The sequence below is a fragment of the Phyllostomus hastatus genome, unplaced genomic scaffold, assembly GCF_019186645.2.
Source record: "Phyllostomus hastatus isolate PE091 unplaced genomic scaffold, TTU_PhHast_1.1 phas_contig_254, whole genome shotgun sequence".
NCBI classification, from domain to species: domain Eukaryota; kingdom Metazoa; phylum Chordata; class Mammalia; order Chiroptera; family Phyllostomidae; genus Phyllostomus; species Phyllostomus hastatus.
Genome location: NW_025333810.1, coordinates 5212567 through 5232650, shown reverse-complemented (window position 1 = coordinate 5232650; position 20084 = coordinate 5212567). Strand labels below are relative to the sequence as shown.

The 20084-nt window shown below is 36.7% G+C and overlaps 1 protein-coding gene across 3 annotated transcripts in view; it reads right to left on the bottom strand.

Annotated features, from left to right (window-relative positions):
* FER (FER tyrosine kinase) overlaps positions 1-20084 on the bottom strand; it is a 399749-nt gene that overhangs the window by 373763 nt on the left and 5902 nt on the right. For all 3 annotated transcript variants that reach the window (XM_045837886.1, XM_045837888.1, XM_045837887.1), the window contains one exon: positions 8993-9138. The gene's annotated coding sequence lies outside the window, so the exon portion shown is untranslated. The remainder of the gene's footprint in view (positions 1-8992; positions 9139-20084) is intronic.

The following is a 20084-nucleotide window of genomic DNA, read 5'->3' as shown; positions in this document are numbered from 1 at the left end:
TGATATTGCTGTGGCTGTTGCTTTTCCTCAATTTTGTTCCTATTTTTTCACAACTTTTTCTTTTTTTAATTATTTAAAGCCTCATATTTTACTCTTCCCTTTTCTTCATTTTGTTTTCTTACTTCCCTTTCTTATTTACATTTCTGACTTTGTTTTTTCCTTATCTTCACCTTGTTTCTATTCCCTGCTCTTATTATTTCTCCTCCCCTCAATCCTCTCAAATTCATTTTTGTTTTCCTTTAGTCACCTCAAATTCTTTTTTACCTTTCATATAATATTCTTATTCACTTTGCACCTTTGTTAATCTCATTTGTTATTGACATAACTGCTGTTGCATGGGGGCTATTTTTGCTGGTGTGGATTTTGTTTTCTGCATTGTTTTGTTTTGCTCTGTCAGCACCTGCACAACAGCATAAGAAATTAAGGAAACTACACCAGTGAGTCCCAGAGGATTCCTACACCAAAGGCCACCCCACAAAAACAGGGAGTCAATGGAGACCAATCTGATATGTAGAAACTAACAAAAAGAATCACCTAAAGTGAAGAGACAAAGAAAGAACCCACAATCGAATGGAAATGAAAAATCTCCAGAAAAAGAGCTAAATGAAATTGAGGCAAGCAATTTATGACACATACAGTTCAAAGTAATGGTTGTAAGGACTCTGAAGAAACTAAATGAAAACTATAAGAAACACAGAGGGAATTATATCAACATGAAAAAGGACACAGAAACTATGAATAAGAACTAGGTGGAAATAAAGAATACAATATCTTCCTGGCTGGTGTAGCTCAGTGGATTGAGCGCGGGCTGCGAACCAAAGTGTCGCAAGTTCGATTCCCAGTCAGGGTACATGCCTGGGTTGCAGGCCATGAGCCCCAGCAACCGTACATTGATGTTTCTCTCTCTCTCTCTCTGTCTCCCTTCCTTCCCTCTCTAAAAAATAAATAAATCAAATCTTAAAAAAAAAGAATCCTATTAAAAAAAAGAATACAATAGCTGAGATGAAAAATACACTAGAAGGAATAAAAAACAGGCTAGATAAAGCAGAAAAACAAATCAGCAAGTTGGAAGACAAGGCAGAAAAACACACAGAGTAAAAACATTAAAAAAGACTCCAAAAGAATGAAGATAGCTTAAGGGACCTTTGGAACAACATGAAACATAACAACAGTCACATAATAGGGGTAGCAGAAGGAGAAAAAAATGAGCAAGAGATAGAAAACCTGTTTGAAAAAATAATAACAGTAAACTTCCCTAACTTGGTAAAGTAAAAAGGCACGCAAATTCATGAAGCACAAAGGGTTCCAATAAACATAAATCTAAAGAGGCCCACCCCAAGAAAAATCACAATTAAAATGCAAAATTTAAAGACAAAAAGAGAATCTTAAAAGCAGCAAAGGGGAAACAGCTAATAATATACAAGGGAGCTCCAATAAGGCTTTCAGCTGATTTTTCAACAGAAACACTACAAGGCAGATGGGGCTGGCATGAAATATTTCAAGTAATGAAAAGCATGGACCTGCAACCAAGACTACTCTCTCCAGCAAAGCTCTCATTCAAAATGGAAAGAGAAATAATGAGCTTTTAAGACAAACAAAGGCTAAAACCAAACAAGCTCCACCAAACGAGCATTACAAGAGATGCTAAAGACACTACTTAAGAAGAAAAAGAAATTGAGAGGGAGAGGAAACAGGTACAAAGTGGAAAAAATGGCAATGAACAAACACCTATCAATAATAACCTTAAATGAAAATGGATTACATGCTCAATTAAAGCACACGGGGTACCCGAATGGATAAGAAAATATTACCTGCATATATGCTGTCTAAAAGAGACCCATCTCAAAACAAAAGATACACACAGGCTGAAAATGAAGGGATGGAAAGAAATATTCCATGCAAATGGACATTAAAAAAAAGCTCAGGTAGTAATACTCGTATCAGACAAAATAGACTTAAAAACAAAAGTAGAAAACCTACAAGGTCACAGAATAATACTTAAGGGAGCCAACAAGAGTATATAAGTCTTATAAACATATATGAACCCAATATAGAGACACCTAAATATATAAAGAAATTTGGAGGACTTTAAGAAAGAGATACACAGCAATACAATCATTTTAGGGGATTGTAATACCCCATGTCAACAGTATAAATATCTTCCAAACAAAAAAAATCTTCTAGAGTAGCTTTAAAAGTCACTCTAGATCAAATAAACTTAACTGATTTTTATGGAACATTTCAACCCAAAGAAGCAAAATGTTTATTCTTCTGAAATACACGTGGACCCTTTTCAAAAATAAACCACATAGTAGAACACTAAACCAGCCTTAACAAGTTCAAGAAAATTGAAATCATATGAAGCATCTTTTCAAATCACAATTGCCTGAAACTAGAAATCAACCTCAAGAAAAAAAACTCAAAAACATTCAAATACATGGAGGCTGAATGCCATGTTATTAAATAATGATGGGTTAACAATGAGATCAGGGAAGAAATCAAAAGGTTTCTGGAAACAAATAAAATGAACAATACAACCCAAAACCTATGGGACACAGTTAAGACAGTCCTGTGCAGGAAGTCCATAGCAATTCAGGCTACCTAAAAGAGATAGAAAAATCTCAAATAAATAACCTAACCCTACATCTAAAAGAACTACAGGAAAAACAACAAACAAAGGCCAGAGTGAGCAGAAGGAAGAAAATAATCAAGATCAGAGCAGAATTAAATGACATAGAGACTTAAAAAAAAAACAAAACAGACAATTCAAAGGATCAATGAATCCAGAAACCTTTTGTTTATCTTTCAAAGATTATCTTTCAACATTATCTTTGAAAGATAAACAAAATTGGCAAACTATTAACCAGACTCATCAACAAAAAAAAGAGAGAGGACCCAAATCAGAAATGAAAGAGGAGAAATAACAACCAATACCACAGAAACAAATATAAAGGATTGTAAGAAATTACTAGGAACACCTATATGCCAAGAAATTGGACAACCTGGGTGAAATGCATAAATTTCTTTAAACATACAATCTTCCAAAACTGAATCAGTAGCAAAAACCTGAGCAGAATTTAACAACCAGCAAAGTTGAAGCAGTAATGAAAAAACTCCCAGCACACAAAATCCTTGGACCAGGTGGTTTCACAGGTGAATTTTAAAAAACATTCAAAGAAGAACTAACACCTACCATTCTCAAACTATTCCAAAAATTTTGAGAAGACAGAAGACTCCCAAACTCTTTTTACAAGGCCAATATTATCATAATTTCAAAACCAGATAAAAACATGACGAAGGAAGGAAATTATCCGTGGACCAATATCCATGATGAGCACAGATGATAAAATCTTCAACAAAATACTAGCATCGGATCCAGCAATATATTAAAAAAAACAAACACCATGAACAAGTGGTATTTACTCCAGAGATGCAAGAATGGTACAATATTCACAAATCAATAAACATAGTACATCACATAAACAAAATGTGAGATAAAAATTATATAATGATATCAACAGATGCTGAAAAAGCACTTGATAAAATCTAGTACCCATTCATGATAAAAACACTCAGCAAAGTGGGAACAGAGAAGCTTATGTCAACATAATAAAGGCCATATATGAGAAATCTACATCATATTCAATGGGGAAAAACTAAAATTGTTTCCCTTAAGATCAGGACCAAGACAAGAGTGTTCATTTTCACCACTCTTTCAATAGAGTACTGGAAGTTCTAGCCACAGCAATCATATAAGAAGATATAAAAGACATCCAAATATGGAAAGGAGAAAGTAAAACAGTCATTAGTTTCAGACAACATAATAGTGTACAAAGAAAACCCTATAGACTCGACCAAAAACTACTCAATCTAATAATTGAATTTGGCAAAAGAAGATACAAAATCAACATTAAGAAATCACTGACATTTTTGTACAGCAACAATGATGAGAAAGAGAAACTAAGAATAAAATCCTATTTACTATCACAACAAAGAAAAAGTACCTGGAATAAATTTAAGCAAGGAGGTAAAAGACCTGTAATAACACTGAAGAAAGAAATTAAGGAAAGTACAAATAAGGGAAAGCATATACCCTGTTCATGGACTAGAAAAATTAATATCATCAGCCTCTGGGACAACTTCAAGTTTCCCAACATTTGCATCATAGAGGTGAAAGAAGGAGAAGAGAGTCAGAAATTAGAAATGTATTTGAAAAAATAATGTTCTTTACTCCTAATTTGGTGAAGGAAATAGACATGCAAGTCCAGGAAGCACAGAGAGTCTCAAACACCAAGACACATCATAGTTAAAATGCCAAAGGTTAAAGATAAAGAGAAAATCTTAAAAGCAGCAAAAGAAAGCACAGAGTTACCTACAAGGAGTCCCTATAAGACAGTCAGCGACTTCTCAAAAAAAAACTTTGCAGGCTAGAAGGGTTTGGCAAGAAATATTCAAAGAAAAGAAAGGACCTACATGAAAAGAAGGGACCTACACCCAAGATTTCTCTGCCCAGCAAAGCTATCATTTAAAGTCAAAGGGCAGATAGAGTGCCCAGATAAGAAAAAACTATAGGAGTTCATCATCACTAAACCATTAGTATATGCACTGTCAAAGGGATTTATTTAAGAAAAAGAAGATCCAAACTATGAACAAAAAATGGTAATAAATACATATCTATCAACAATTAAATCTAAAAAAAAAAAAACACTAAGTGAACAAGAAGAACAGAGACAGAATCTTGGACATGGAGAACATTTTGATGGTTCCAGATGGGATGGAGTGTCAGGGAATAGGTGAAATGGTGAGGTGATAAAAAGTATAAATAGTTAACTAAAGAATAGCCATGGGGATATTAAGTACAGTATAAGAAATATAGTAGCCAAAGAACTTATACACATGACCCATGGGCATGAACAAAGGTGTGGAGACTGCCTGAGAAAGTGGGAGATGCTGGCTTGAGGGAGGGAAAGGGCATAAAATTGGGATAACTGTAATAGCATTATCAATAAAATATAATAAAAATAAATAAAGCAGGACATGGGCAAGAAGGCTTAAAATTCAATATAAAAGAAGATCCAGGGATTTTCAGACAAGATGTGGGCATAGGTAGACACACTTTGCCTCCATGTGCATCCACAGAAAGAATTACAACCAGATGTCAAAACAAATAACATCCAGAATGATCAGAAAATCAAGCTGTATGGAAGTCCAACAACCAAGGATTTAAAGAAGCCACATTCATCCAGATGAGTAGAAGGGACTGAGTTGCAGAAATGGACAGAGAGGTAGTGTGGTGTGGAGAGGCAGGGATGGTGGAATTGATGGTCCCACATTCACATATGGTAGACAAATATCAGGAGGCATACCTGGGGAGAAAGTGATCCAAGCCCAAGGCCAGACCACAGAGCCCAGGGTTCCAGCACTGAGAAGATAAATCCCCATTACCTTTGGCTGTTAAAACCAGTGGGGGTAAGCAAAGCCCAAAAAACTACCAGATTTTTGCCACTTAAAGGGCCCACATGGACTTAGAACATATGCAAATCCACCCACTCTGGGATTCACCATCAGGGCAGCAACTGGGAGGGTGCCAGTCACATACAGGAAGCAGGTGAAGTGATTGGAAATGGGGCGAGTGCTGGACAAACCTCCAGAAGCCAGGCAGCAGTACTGTCCCCTCTCAGAATCCCCCCCCCACACACACACTGCCACAAAACAGTGAAGCAGATTGCCCGCCCTGGCAATTTCCTAAGGCTCTGCCCCACACAATTTAGAGGTGTCTTTTCTACATATGCCACACTACTAAGACAGGGAGCAAAAGCAGCTCTTCCTAATACAAAGAAACAAACATGTAGGAGACTGCCAATTTGAGGAGACAACAAAATGTGGCCCAGATGAAACAACAGAACAAAATCCCAGAAAAAAAACAAACAACAACTAAATGAGATGGAGATAGCCTATTTATCAGATGCAGAGTTCAAAACACTAGTGATCAGGATGCTCAAAGAACTCATTGAGGAGAAAAAACATAAGGGAAGAAATGAAGGTTACACTAAGTGAAATAAAGATCAATCTCCAGGGAACCTACAATGGAGAGGAAGCCAAGAATCAATAAAGTTAATAATTTGGAACACAAGGAAGGAAAAAGCATCCAATCAGAACAGTAGGAAGGAAAAAGAATTTAAATAAACAAGAACAGACTTAGGAATCTCTAGGATAATTTTATACATACCAACATCCGAATCATAGGGGTGCCAGAAGGAGAAGAGGAAGAGCAATAATTGAAGCCTATTTGAAAAAATAACACAGGACAATGTCCCTAATTTGGTGAAGGAAATAGATATGCAAGTCCAGGAAGCACAGAGAGTCCCAAACAAGATGGATACAAAAAGGACCACACCAAAACACATCATACTTAAAATGCCACAGGTTAAAGATAAAGAGAGAATCTTAAAAGCAGCAAGAAAAAAGCAGTTGGTTACTTACAGGGGAATTCCCATAAGACTATCAGCTGATTTCTCAAAAGAAACTTTTCAGGCAAAGGGAATGGTAAAAAGTATTCAAAGAGATGAAAAGCAAGAACCTACAACCTAGATTACTCTATCCAGCAAAGCTATCATTTAGAATGGAAGGGCAGACAAAGTGCTACCCAGACAAGATAAAGCTAAGAGTCCATCATCACTAAGCCAATATTACACAAAATGTTAAAGGCATTTAGTTAAGATGAATAATATCAAAACTACGAACATTAAAAAGGCAACAAGTTTACAATTATCAGCAACTGAATCTAAAAAAGAAAAAAAAAAAACCCTAAGCAACAACCAGAACAGGAACAGAAGCATTGGTATGGAGATCATTTGGAGGGCTATCAGCTGGGAGAGGGAAGGAGAAGAATGGGTGAAATGGTGCAGGGATTAAGAAGCACAATTGATAGGAGCCAAACAGACAGGGGGATGTTAAGAATAATATAGGAAATGGACAAGCCAAAGAACTTACACACACTACCCATGGACATGAAGTAAGAGGCAGGATTGCTGGAGGGAAGGATGGTACTGGGCGGAAGGGGTCAAAGGTAGAAAAATTGGGACAACTGTAATAGCATAATCAGTAAAATATACTTTTATAAAAGTATAGTTAATTATTTTCACTCCAGAAAATTCTGAAGTGAAATGAAATTAAATTCATAATTAACTGTCATATAAAGTAAATTTTAGGGAGAAAAGCAAAAGAAAGTATAAACTAGTACACAGTACAAATTGGCCAGATGTTGTTATTTCCAACACTATCATTATTTCTAGCATTGTAATAAATTTCCCTTTTGGTAAAATAACCATTCCTTGACATAATGGGAAAGAGAGTTGTCTAAAAGGTTTCTGTACATAATGTCAGCATACCCAGCGGCTCAAAATCCACAAATCTTGGAGTTCCTTCAGTATGATCTCTCTTTCCACATCCAAACTATCCATGAGTCCCATAAATCCTGACTCAAAAAAGTACATCTCAAATCCATCTATCTCTTTTTTTGTTGCTATCAGGATACCACTCTCTCTCACCCCAGCTCCTAAAACTGTCTGCTTTCTCTTTCACCCCCAGACAATCCATTCCTTACACAGCAGCTAATATTTGGAATAAAATATAAACCTCTTGCCAAACCCTTCAAAGCTCTGCATAGTTCTATAACCTCTTTCCACTCATCTCTGCCTCTCTAAGTCAGCCACACTGCAACTTTTCCTGTCCCTCAAACTCACCAAGCTTACCAAGCTCTTTTCTCCTTCAAAATCATTGTACCTGGTATTCCTTCCTTTTATTTTCTCTCAGTTTCATTGAAATACTATTGACATATAAAAGATGCAAGTTTAGGTGTACAAAGTAATGACTGAACACACACATATACATGGCAAAATGATTACCACAATAAGGTTACAATTGTGTATATGTGGTGATAACATTTAAGATTTGTAAGATCTATTCTATAAACAACTTTCAAGTGTATATTACAGTAGTACTGTTGTTTAATCATAGTCACCAGGCTATGCATTATATCCCTTTGACCAGCTTTTCCCCCATTTACCCCATTCTCCAGCCCCTGGCAATGAGCACTCAATTTCCTACTTCTCTTGAATTTAGCATTTTAAGATTCCACAAGTAAGTGAAAACATACAGTAGGTCTTTCTCTTGTTTAACTTATTTCACTTTACCATCCCTTTTAATGAGTATGCTTTTGCCACCAAAAATACCACACACATACATACAGACTCCACCCACTCTTAAAATAGCTCCTTCATAGGACTTATCTTAAACACTAACTCTTAAAAGAGCTTTTTGTAACCACCATCTCTAAAATAGCTCCTTATCACCAAATTATTTGTTTTTCTTTCCTTAACAAAATTTACCACCATTTATAATTATTTTGCCAGTTTATTTTTACATCCATCCCCACCTTTACAATAAGCTATAAGAACAGGATATCCACTTTATTCATCATATTCCGAAAAGCAGCAACTGTCTGATACATAATAGAAGCCTATCAATACACATCAAACAAATGAATGAAACAGTAAATGAATATATGACTACATTAGAAAGTGGGACTAATAACACCATACATAGAAATACATAAACCAGAAAAAGGAGCAAGTGCTTAAGAAGAAAACTAAGATATTTGAGTTTAGTGCCAGGGAGCTGAAAATAAAGGGCTGATGGTCACACCAGCTGGGAAAGACATATAGATTGAGGTTCTTCTGATTATAAGTGTTAATTAAAAATAATAATGATGATTACATCACAAATGATACAGAATTCAGTAAGATAAATAACACAAATATAAAATGATTACAGCCTGCCTAGATAGGAGAATAACATAAACACTACAACATCAGGACAAACCAAAACTTTCAAAGGAAAAAGTAATTATGTTAATACTTATTTAGTAATATAAAAATAACTACTTTATTTTTACTTAAGTAATTTCCTAAGAAGAATAATGTAATCCTACCTTCCTACTATTCATTGCTGGTCATATCTTAGCTAAAGCAGCAGGTCCATGTTGAAGGATTATATGCCAGGGATGAGGAAGACGCTTGATAAAATTTTCAATGAAGTCTCACAGGTATGATCACAGGTCTAGCCAGAAAACAGGAGCTACAAGAAGAAATTCAAAGAGTCAGAACTGTACGCTACAAAACAAAATGGTAAAAAAGGCTCAACTGGAAGTCAAATACGGCATTTTCTCCCATTCACCACATTAAGAATAAGAATGCTAGACTTACTTAACTTGATCCCCTGCTTACTCTCTCCCTTTTCTTCCTACAAATTTCCCAATGAGAAATGTATCTAACCTTCTCTTCTAAACTATTTCCTGAGTTGTGAATAGGTAATTCATGATCTTTTCCATTTTCACAGCATAAAACTAATTTCAAGTTTGAAGCACATCAGAAGAAACAACTACACTTATTAAAATATTATTACAGCCTGAAGAAGTAATTAACTATGTGAGAAAACTTTTGCAGAAGCTGGGAGGGTCTGGGAAGGATTCTCCTGGCACACACATACTTTCTCTAACAGTATGCCAAAGTATGACCCTTGCATAGGCTATTCTCTCAACCCCTGAAACTAGAATTCCTAAGATGTTTCTTTGTGCATAAGGGGTCAAAGTGCATATAACAAGTATATGCACTTTGCAGCCCTCTCCCAGTTTCTCATTTTCTGCCTCACACCCTCATATTTCTAATTCCAACTTCTTGGCTTATACTCAGCTCACCCCTTCTTTCAAGCTCCTCATTTTTGTTTCCCTATTCTGCTTCCTGTCATCTCTCCTACTTCCTTAAATTTCATACAAATCAGAGGACATTTCATTGATGTTACCAGTAAGATTACTCCTTTCCTTCTGGTCAGGAAACTGACCAAACATGGAAATATCTTCCAAGTCTCCTATTCTTTCATGCTCTTTACCCATTTTCAAAGAGTTCCTCCTTTGCCCCACTTCCCCCAGACCAGCATTCTATTCTCTTCTAAATTTGGCAAGCTTCTCAATGCTAGAGCTGGTTATAAATCTAATCTACATATAATTAAAGTGTTATTATAGCCCTCTACTTCTACTGAACTGTGATATGATCAAAGACAGGGACTGTTATCTTAATATAGCAGCATCCTACACAATACCTGGAACACTATAGCCACCAAACAAGTGATTACTGAAGGGGTGCCAAAAGGAGAAGAAATTGAAAACTTACTTGAACAAATAATGAAGGGAAACTTCCCAAATCCGGCAAAGGAAATAGACTTCCAGGAAGTCCAGGAAGCCCACAGAGTCCCAAAGAAGTTGGACCCAAAAAGGAACACACCAAGGCACATCATCATAAAGTTACCCAAGATTAAAGATAAATAGAGAATCTTAAAAGCAGCAAGAGGAAAGGAGAGAGTTACCTACAAAGGAGTGCCCATAAGACTGTCAGCTGATTTCTCTCAAAAGAAACCTTACAGGCAAGAAGGGGCTGGAAAAAAGTATTTGAAGTAATTAAAGGCAAGGACCTACATCCAAGATTGCTCTATCCAGCAAAGCTATCATTTAGAATGGAAGGGCAGATAAAGTGCTTCCCAGGTAAGATCAAGTTAAAGGAGTTCATCATCACCAAGCCATTATTATATGAAATGTTAAAGGAACTTATCTAAGAAAAAGAAGAAGATGAAAAACTATGAAGTGAAATGACAACAAACTCACAACTATCAACAAAGGAACCTAAAAAAAAAATTAAAAAACAGTGAAAACAAAAACTAAGCAAACAACTAGAACAGGAACAACAGGAACAACTAGAATAGAATCAGAGAAATGGACATCCCATGGAGGGTTTTCAGTGGGGGGGAAAGGGGTACAGAGAAGAAGAAACATAATTGGTAGCCATAAAATAGATGGGGATAGGTCAAAAATGGTGCAGGAAACAGAATTCAAAGAACTTGTAAGTAAAATCCATGCACATGAACTAAAGGGGGGAATTCTGGAGGATTGGGGGATGCAGGACAGAAGGGGAAGAAAGGGGGGTGGAATTGGGAAAACTATAATAGTACAATCAATAAAATATACTTAAAAAGAATTTTTGTATTAAATGATAATTCATGACTTGAAATATTTAAATTTGAAAATGAATCATGACTTCTCTTTTATACTGCATTCAATAATCTTCAATTGAACCCCCAGACATAATACAGTAAACAGTATTACTTATAAAGATTTCCAAAGGAACAAAATATAATGAGTGTACATCTAAATGTACACATTATATATGTCACCTAATCCCACTCTTAAGACAGACCCCCAGGCCCTGGCCAGGTAGTTCAGCTGGTTAGAGTAGTCATCTCTGTGCACCAAGGTTGCGGGTTCAATCCCCAGTCAGGCATGTGCAAGAATCAACCAATGAATGCATAAGTGGAAGAATAAATCCATATTTCTTTCTCTCTCATCCTTGCTCTCACTCTCCCTTCCTATCTCTCTCTAAAATCAATAAATATTTTTTAAAAAAAGACCCCCCAAAATTACTGGACAATCCATTTAATTTGAAATTTTTTAGCCTCCCTTCTCTATCAGCAAAGATAGTTGGAAGATATCTAGAATCCCATGTATTGATTTCTCACTGTGATAAAGAAACAGTTATTTTCAAAGATCTAAAAACAAAATGACAGCAATTCAAATAGGATTCCATGCCAACATTGAGCATCAAGTGTCTTGTTCAAGAAGATAGAATTCCAGTGTCTTATTTATGTATCACCCTCCAACTCGAGTCTCTTCTCTACATTATATTTTTCAATGAAAAAAAAAAAAAAACACCAGTATTTTTTCCACTTGATACTGAAATAATTGGGGTTAAAAATAAGTAACAACTTTCTTGATAGAATTTCTAAATGGAACATTTTATTTGTTTAACCTACTATAAACCTATGATTTAAAATTCCTTGTATTACTTCAAAGGTATTATTATCCTTCTCAAAAGTCATCAAAGCTTTCTGTGGATGAATTAAAAATGTTTAATAATGACTTTCTGGTGAACCTTAATCTTCCCCACCAACTTCCCCAACCACACAGGTAGCCATCTCTAACTCACACTCATAATCAAATATAGTTCCAATTCCTTAACTGTGCTTCTCCTCACAACTAGAACTAGAATGAGGCAAGAGAGGCACCTAGGGTACAAAATTTACGAGCACATTCACTCTTGGGGCCATGCAAGTGCCACTCTAAAAGTCTTATTTTGTGTCCTAGGCATCTCTCATGCCTCAGCCTAGTCCTGTGGTCCTACTTCTCTGTCCCACCTTCACTCCTCTTACTTCTCTAATAAATAACAAACCACAATTTAATTCTGACAAACCAAAATTCTAAAATTGAGCAACAAACTTAAATATAATTTTGCATCCATTTAAAATCATGTTTTCAAGGAAAATCTCTTGTTCACAACATGATGTTAGGTAGAAAATAGATGAGGCAAGAGTGCCTATATACAATAAGATTTTTTTTCAAACGTGCATGAGTTGCATGGCATGTAACAGATCTGTGTTATTTTTCACTCCCTTTCTATTGGTGGCAGCATCTCAATTTTTTTCTGTTGAACTACCCTTCTCTTATTCTCAGTCCATGTTGGGTGGCACTAATCATTCCCACTCTCAAGTTCCTGAAATGGACATAATGTTCCTGAAATAGGTGCATGACCCACCCAGGTCTGGACAATCAGCATATTCCCTCCCCCAAGTGGTAGTTTGGGAATGGGTATGTAACACAATAGTGTAACAGGGTGCAGCCAAGAGAGGGACCCCCCAGTAGGGATTTGTAATGGGGTTCAGAAAAGCTTAGAGATGACTGGCTCCACACCACAGGGCCACACCTGCCCAGAATGCTGGCAGCTGTGGCCAGTTGTGGGAGGAGCCGGTAATGAGGCTGCAGAGGAAGGCTGGCGCTGGGATTTAAACCCAGGCACGGCAGCCATTTAGCATCTTTTCGGGGACCATGGGGCTTGGGCATCTTTTGCCACATGGATGGTGCTAGGAGCCTGAATCACATGGACTTGCACTTCTTTCCTGAGATACGATACCCCAGACTGGGCAGAGGGAGAAGGACTGTGTGCATTTGTGGGTATTCTAAAGATCTTTAGTCTGTATAACTTTCAAATAAATAACTCTTTTCCTTTTCACCAATTTCTACCATTGAGAGATGTCTTTCCTCTGATGATGGGCAAAGTGAATCTAGTACGGGGGAGGAACCCCCAGAGAAAAAAGGGGGGTCCTTTTATATCGTTCAGCGCCCCTCAGCCAGTCTGTTCGGTAACAGGACTGACAAAACTCAATTCTGCAAGAACTACTCAGAAAGTTATGTTTCACTTGAGGTTGCTAAACTGAAAAAACATAAGTATCTACTTGACAGTGAGCCAACCAGAGAAAATAATTGCTAAGAGATGGAAAGGGATATAAAGAAAACTGAAAACATTTTGCCCCGAGATCTAATCCACCTTAGTTGAACTGTGAATAGATATACTTGCTGAAATCTTGGAATGACTGTTGGGAAACAATTATCTCTGGATTTCTCCTGTTGCTGCACAATCAGAGCCTCCTGAGCAAAAGGTACTATAAGGATATTTGCATGATAGACAGCCTTGGAAACTACAGACAGAGTCTCCCTACAGACTGAGACCTCCAATGAGCTGTGGAGAAATAAAGCCCTCTCCTTCCCTGCCCTGGAAAACATTCACTTATGTTATTTTTTAACTTATGTTTATTATGTTACAACTTTATTTATTTATATTTACATGTATTCCAGTATAAATAAACCTAGATACTTTCCCTGTCTCCCCTGGAGAAATTTGCTTAATGAGTAATCTCTCTCCCTCTGCAGGGTATTCTCTTATCATCAGTGTTTCAGAATTAAGTTACATGAGGCAGTACATTATTTTTCTACTTATTAACTCATTCAACAAATATTCGCTGAGAGTGTACTAAGCTTATATGCTATGCATTTTTCCTCACAACAAAACAGACAAAAATTCCTGCCCTCAACAAGATTATATTCTAGAGAAAGGAAACAAAATACAAAATAAGTGAAATGCACAGTATTAAATGGTAATAAGTGTTATAAAGAGAAAGAAAGCAGGAAAAGGTAACAAGAAATATGGGGGAAGTAAGAGATTTCAAATTTATGTTAGGTGATTAAAGACTTTACAGATGAAGTTACATTTGAGCAAGGACCTAAAAAAGACAAGGAAGTAGGTCATATGCATATATGGAGAGGAGCATTCCAGGCCAGGAGAACAGTAAGTATAATAAAGCACCTATTTAAGAAAGAGGTCCTGGCCAGCGTAGCTCAGTGGATTGAGCTCAGGCTGCGAACCAAAGTGTCACAGCTTCGATTCCCAGCCAGGGCACATGCCTGGGTTGCAGGCCACGGCCCCCAGCAACCGCACATTGATGTTTCTCTCTCTCTCTCTCTCTCTCTCTCTCTCTCTCTCTCTCTTTTTCTCCCTCCCTTCCCTCTCTAAAAATAAATAAATAAAATCTTTAAAAAAAAGAAGAAGAAGAAAGAGAACGGAGGTCTGCAGGGAGTAAGTGGCAGAAACAATAGAAAAATTAAGAGTTCAGAGAAAGATCCTGCATGAGGAGAACAAAACCACAACACTAGCATACTTGAAGGACTTTGTACTCTAAGCTACATGGGAAATTACTGAATGATTCTGAGCAAAGAAGTGATGCGATCTATTACTTTTCAAAAAGGGTGACACTAATATTCTAAGAGTAACAGTAGTAGCAAGGAGACCTGTTAGGAGTTATGTAGGAGAGAAAAGGTGGTGTTGAACCAGAATGACCCTAACAGAGGGGTGAGAACTGGCATACTTCCAGTATATTTTGAAGTCAATAGAATATTGTGAAAGATTATGTGGGGCAAGTGAAAGAAAAAGAGTGGAGAATAACTTCAAGGTCTGGGGTCTGAGCAATAACAAGGAAAGTGTTACCACTTATAGAAATGGAAAGGATTAACTTTTTTTAATTGAGTTTCTATCAATGTCATCCAAAAGAAGCCAGATGAATATAAAAATGTATGCCAAAATCAGTTAATACAAGTGACAGCCTACAATGTAGAAATGAATCAGTAATAGAAAGGGGAAGAATCTGGCACCTGGTATCCCTCTATTGCAGAGTGAAGAGTCTGGATTCCTTCAGAAGCAAATACAGCTCTTATAAATTGCCAACTCTTATAAATCAGGCTATGTGTCTACTAAGGATAGAATTGTAGGGTACTCAGTAAAAATGTTAGAATGTTGGTATATTACCTACTATGTAGTACTCTTCAGAGTTTCTTCAAAAAAGAAGCATACTTTGAGTGAAGTCTTAATAAAAGAAAAATATTTTCAGTCTTTCATTACAAACCCAAGATGGCTGATATTGCAGTTTACGAGGTTAAAAATCAAATATCCCTAAACTAAAATTAGACTGGTAACCACACAAAAACAAGTGAGAGAAGCCTAATGCTCCAGGCTCCTCCTCAAACATTCTAGCAAAGAAGGTATTTACCCATCATAAAGAATCACCAACTTTGAAACAGCCCAGAGGCAGGGACAAATTATCTGTTTGTTACCTCAAGAAGTTACTCTGAATGGCCTACAGACAAAAGTCAAGAAGGAAATTGAAAAGACTAGGATTTACACGATTTCTCAACCTCAGTACTGCAGATATTTTGAACTGGAAAACTCTTTGTTGTTGGGGGCTGTCATATGGATGCAGTAGTGCCTTGGGGTCTACCTACTAGATGCAAGTATCATCTGCCTACTCAACCCCAGCCTTCCCAATGTGACAGCAAAAATGTCTCCAGACATTGCCAAATGTCCCCTAAGGTATGAAACACTCCCTGTTGGAGAACCACTGGATTAGGGTGATAGTCAAAGTTTTTTAGAGACATACCAAGTAATGGTTAGCTTCAAGGACTAGGACTTGGGCTTTGGGTGCTTGAGAGAAGTTGATCAAATGCAAAAAAAATAAAGTAAATAAACAAAAACAGTTTTTACAAGTCATATTGCCTAAGAAATTCCCAACAGATTTGTACTGCTCAATTCCTAACATGGTTCCCAGGACCCCAACACTTCATCAACAGAAAATGGACAACTGAAGCAGTGCAGTCCCCATTAAGGAAATCCTTCTCACTACCCATCATCCTGTGACCAGAAATAAAAAGAATAAAGATATTCCCAGGAAGAACCAGTGACAGCCATACTGGTTATTCAAAAACCTTATTCCACTGCCAAAGCAAAGAGTCCTTGCTATCCCTGTCCAATAAAATATGTATATATCGTGGACTAGAAAACCTTTGTAGGTTGGTTCTCCCTTTTCTCTTTTCTAATTGAGAGTTTTTATTGTCTTTATGTTATTTTCCTTCTATCTCTGAACACTCGTTTTACTACAATTAGTTATATTATTTAACCCTAAGTCCTAGACCCTTGGCCTATTTATTGAAGCAAAACTGAAAGAATGACCCAGAGATCATAGACTTAAAGTTAGAAACAGCAATTAAACAAGTCTTTGAGTTGTCTTCCTTTGCTGGGGGAGGCAGGTGGTAAGTGCATTCAAAGTTGCAAGTAAAAGATTTGCACTATGTTAAGTGAGGGCATTTTGTCAAGGGTACATACGTATGTAATAGTGGACATGTATGTACATTGGGAGGATTATAGTGAATATCTTTTGGTTATATTGCCCAGCATCCACTCTCCTTTCCCATGGTCACAGTACCTTCTTTTTCATTTAGTGACCCACCAACCCTGACTCCGGGTCCAAGTGGTTCAGACCATGTGGCTGGCCACAGTTTCTATTCCCCGTTCCAATAGTTAGCACCTGGTCCAGATCTGACCTATCATCATCTGCTATCTCCCTGACCACAGGACCAAGGATGGAAACATGACCCAATTTATTTAATGAGATGTAATCCCAGGACCAATGGTAAAACTATGGGTAAGAGAAGCTCTTTTTATGTTGGGCTTGCTAAACTGAAAGAATGTAAGCCTAGAGCCATCAGAGAGGTCCACATGGGGAAAGCCTATCTAAAAGTATATCTAACACAAGAGAAAGCCACTGGGCATGTCCTGAGGCCATTCTTTCGGTCCACTGAATCCACCTATACCTGAAGAGAGTACACTCCTATGTACCCCAGTGCCCTAAACTAGTATGAGTAGGATTTTGATCTCATAAAGAAATTTAAAAATCTAATATTATTACCAGTTACCAGATGAAACATATCAGTTTTCAAATGGAAAAACTAAAGCCACTTATTTGCCTAAATTCATACAACTAATTGCTGGTGGCACGGATTCAACCCTAGGAGGGTCTGGTTCTAATATCCATGCTCTTTCCAATACACCATACTCTCAAAAAAAAGTCCGAAACTCCCCTATGCTTTATAATTATCTGTAACTATAAGGTAAGTCCTTACATGGGGTGAGTACTCTATTAACACTTGTCAAATGACCAAAAAGGAAGAATCATATGCCTTCCTGCTCTGTCCCATTGCTACAATAAATTGCCTGCTGTGTGACACAGAGCATTTCTGCATTATTTTTATAATACAGGCTCCCTCAAGGGCATGTCTATTTCTTTACTATCATATCCTCTTTCAAAAACCATGATATTGAGCCCTAGCTGGCATAGCTCAGTGGATTGAGCGTGGGCTGCGAACCAAAGTGTCACAGGTTCGATTCCCAGTCAGGGCACATGCCTGGGTTGCAGGCCATGACTCCCCCGGTGGCCGCACATTGATGTTTCTCTCCCTCTTTCTCCCTCCCTTCCCACTCTGAAAATAAATAAATAAAACCTTTAAAATACAAATTAAAAAAAATTTTTTAAAAACCCAAGATATTACTGTAGATAATAGTAAGTTCCTAACTAAGCTGTCACTTCAATTACAGAATGCCTGTTTCAGTCACAGGGTAAATCAAGATCCAAAATACAAATAAGAAATCAGAACCTTAGAAGAGGCCATCACCAGGGTCTAGCTACTAATCTGTTATTATCAATTGTGAAACTCAGTAAAGGACACCTATATTACCGTGTAAGTGAGATATCGTTATTTATGTTAATATTTTAAGATATTTTTAACAACAACATTAACTTCTGAGAAGTATCAGCTATTTATAAACAGTCAAATCTCTTTCAAATGTAATTGTTGAGGGTGAGAGAGAAGGGTAGCAAGACAGGATTTATGAATATAACATCCCTGACATTTTCAAGAAATCCATCTAAAAACTATGCAAATTTTTGTCAGCATTGAAACACTCAAGAATAAATGTTTCACAAGTCAACTTTTGTTTCCCTAGAAGGTGTGGTGGATTGATTCACATATGGATCAAAGATCCTGGATTAAACACTCCTTTTTTAAATTTATTCAAAAAGTTTAAAAAAGGAACATTCATTTTCTGGTTAAGATCCACAACTTTCTCATGCCTCTTTACTTTTACTTTACTTCTAGCAGCTGGCTTTTTTTTTCCCCAGAAAAATATTTTACAAAGAGACAACATACTACCACCTGAAAGGAATTATAATACAGGACCACCTCAAGAGAACAGTCCAACACAAGATGTAGACATTGGGCAGTTAGCTAGGGTCAGGTACATGTTAGGGTCTCACTGCCAATAACAGGAATTCGTTTCAGCAAAACTGCAAATACTTCAACATGAACCTTTACTGTCACTCCCAAATAATTAAAACTGCTGTTAAATTCAGGCCTGCTAATAGTTTACTGTATTCAGACATTACCATTTGTATTTATTTCAGGTTTAGCATATGAAAGACCTAAATTCAAATCCTTGTTCTTCTTGGATAAATGATGAGACCTGAAATTGGTTCCAGACCACAAAAAGAAAACATGTACAAGCTATCCAATTTACAAGGTTGTCATAAAAATAAAAACAAACTTACCAAAAGTATCTAGAACTTTTAGTAGGCACTAAATAAATATTAATGCTCCCCCTTAATAACAATATCTGAATCCACATAAGTTACAAAACAATTTGTACTGACAGAAACTGTTTCTATCTTGGAGATTAAAATGTTGAGAAGGGGTAAAAAATTATACATAAACAAATAATTATACAAATGCAATATATGTTACAAATATATCAGTAAGAGAAAAATCAGCCTCATGCTTGTACAACAAAGTTCCTATTATATATAAATCTAGATAAAGATCCATATAGTTCTCCAATATAACTTTATAAATTAGAATAGTGATCTAACTGCTTGTCATTAATAATAATCTGAGATCATTGCATTGTTTAGTTTCCTTTAATTACTATTCCAAATTTGCTCAATACATAGAAAGTAAAGAGGCCTGACAAAGTGATGGTACTTAAGGAGAACATATTAGTTTGGAGTGAACTCAGAAGAGATATGAAATGTGACAATGGCTGAATCTGTGTCATTAGAAAGTCTCTATATTGAAACAAATAAAAAGGAGATGCTTGAAAATCTTTCCTTTGTTCCAAAGCAAAGCAAAAATTTAAAAAACCTTAGTGATAGCTGAAACGATGGTTAACCGGTATAAGAGTATATAGAAAGCGATTCTGTGATTCTGAAGGAAATATAATTCAAGAGAAAGCCAGAACTCTGCACAAACCATTTCATGAAGTAAGAGGTGGTATGGCTGCTAGGGTGGCTACTGACCAGTTTGTTACCCAAACTGATTAGAAGAGTCAAAAGCATTTTTCTTTCTATAATGTGAAGTTAACAAAAGAGCCCCACCAACTGACAAGGCAAACTTGGGATATCCTCCCAAGCTAGGCATTCTGAGAGCAGAAGGGACACAAACTACAGAAGTCTTGAACTCCAAGCAGACAACATACCCAAGAAACGGTAGCAAGCAGGAACCACTGCAGTGATCAAGGACTAACTCTTCGCCTTTGTTACAGTGCTAGAAATACTCTTGTTCAGCAAACCCCAGAACACAAGTGTCAGGAATAAGAACCTTGCATGTATACTAATGACATAATGCAAAAACAGCAGCCTTCATTTTGGAAGCAAAATATGGTTTAACAACTTTAATGACTAGAGTCCTATTATACAATTGTTAAGGGTCT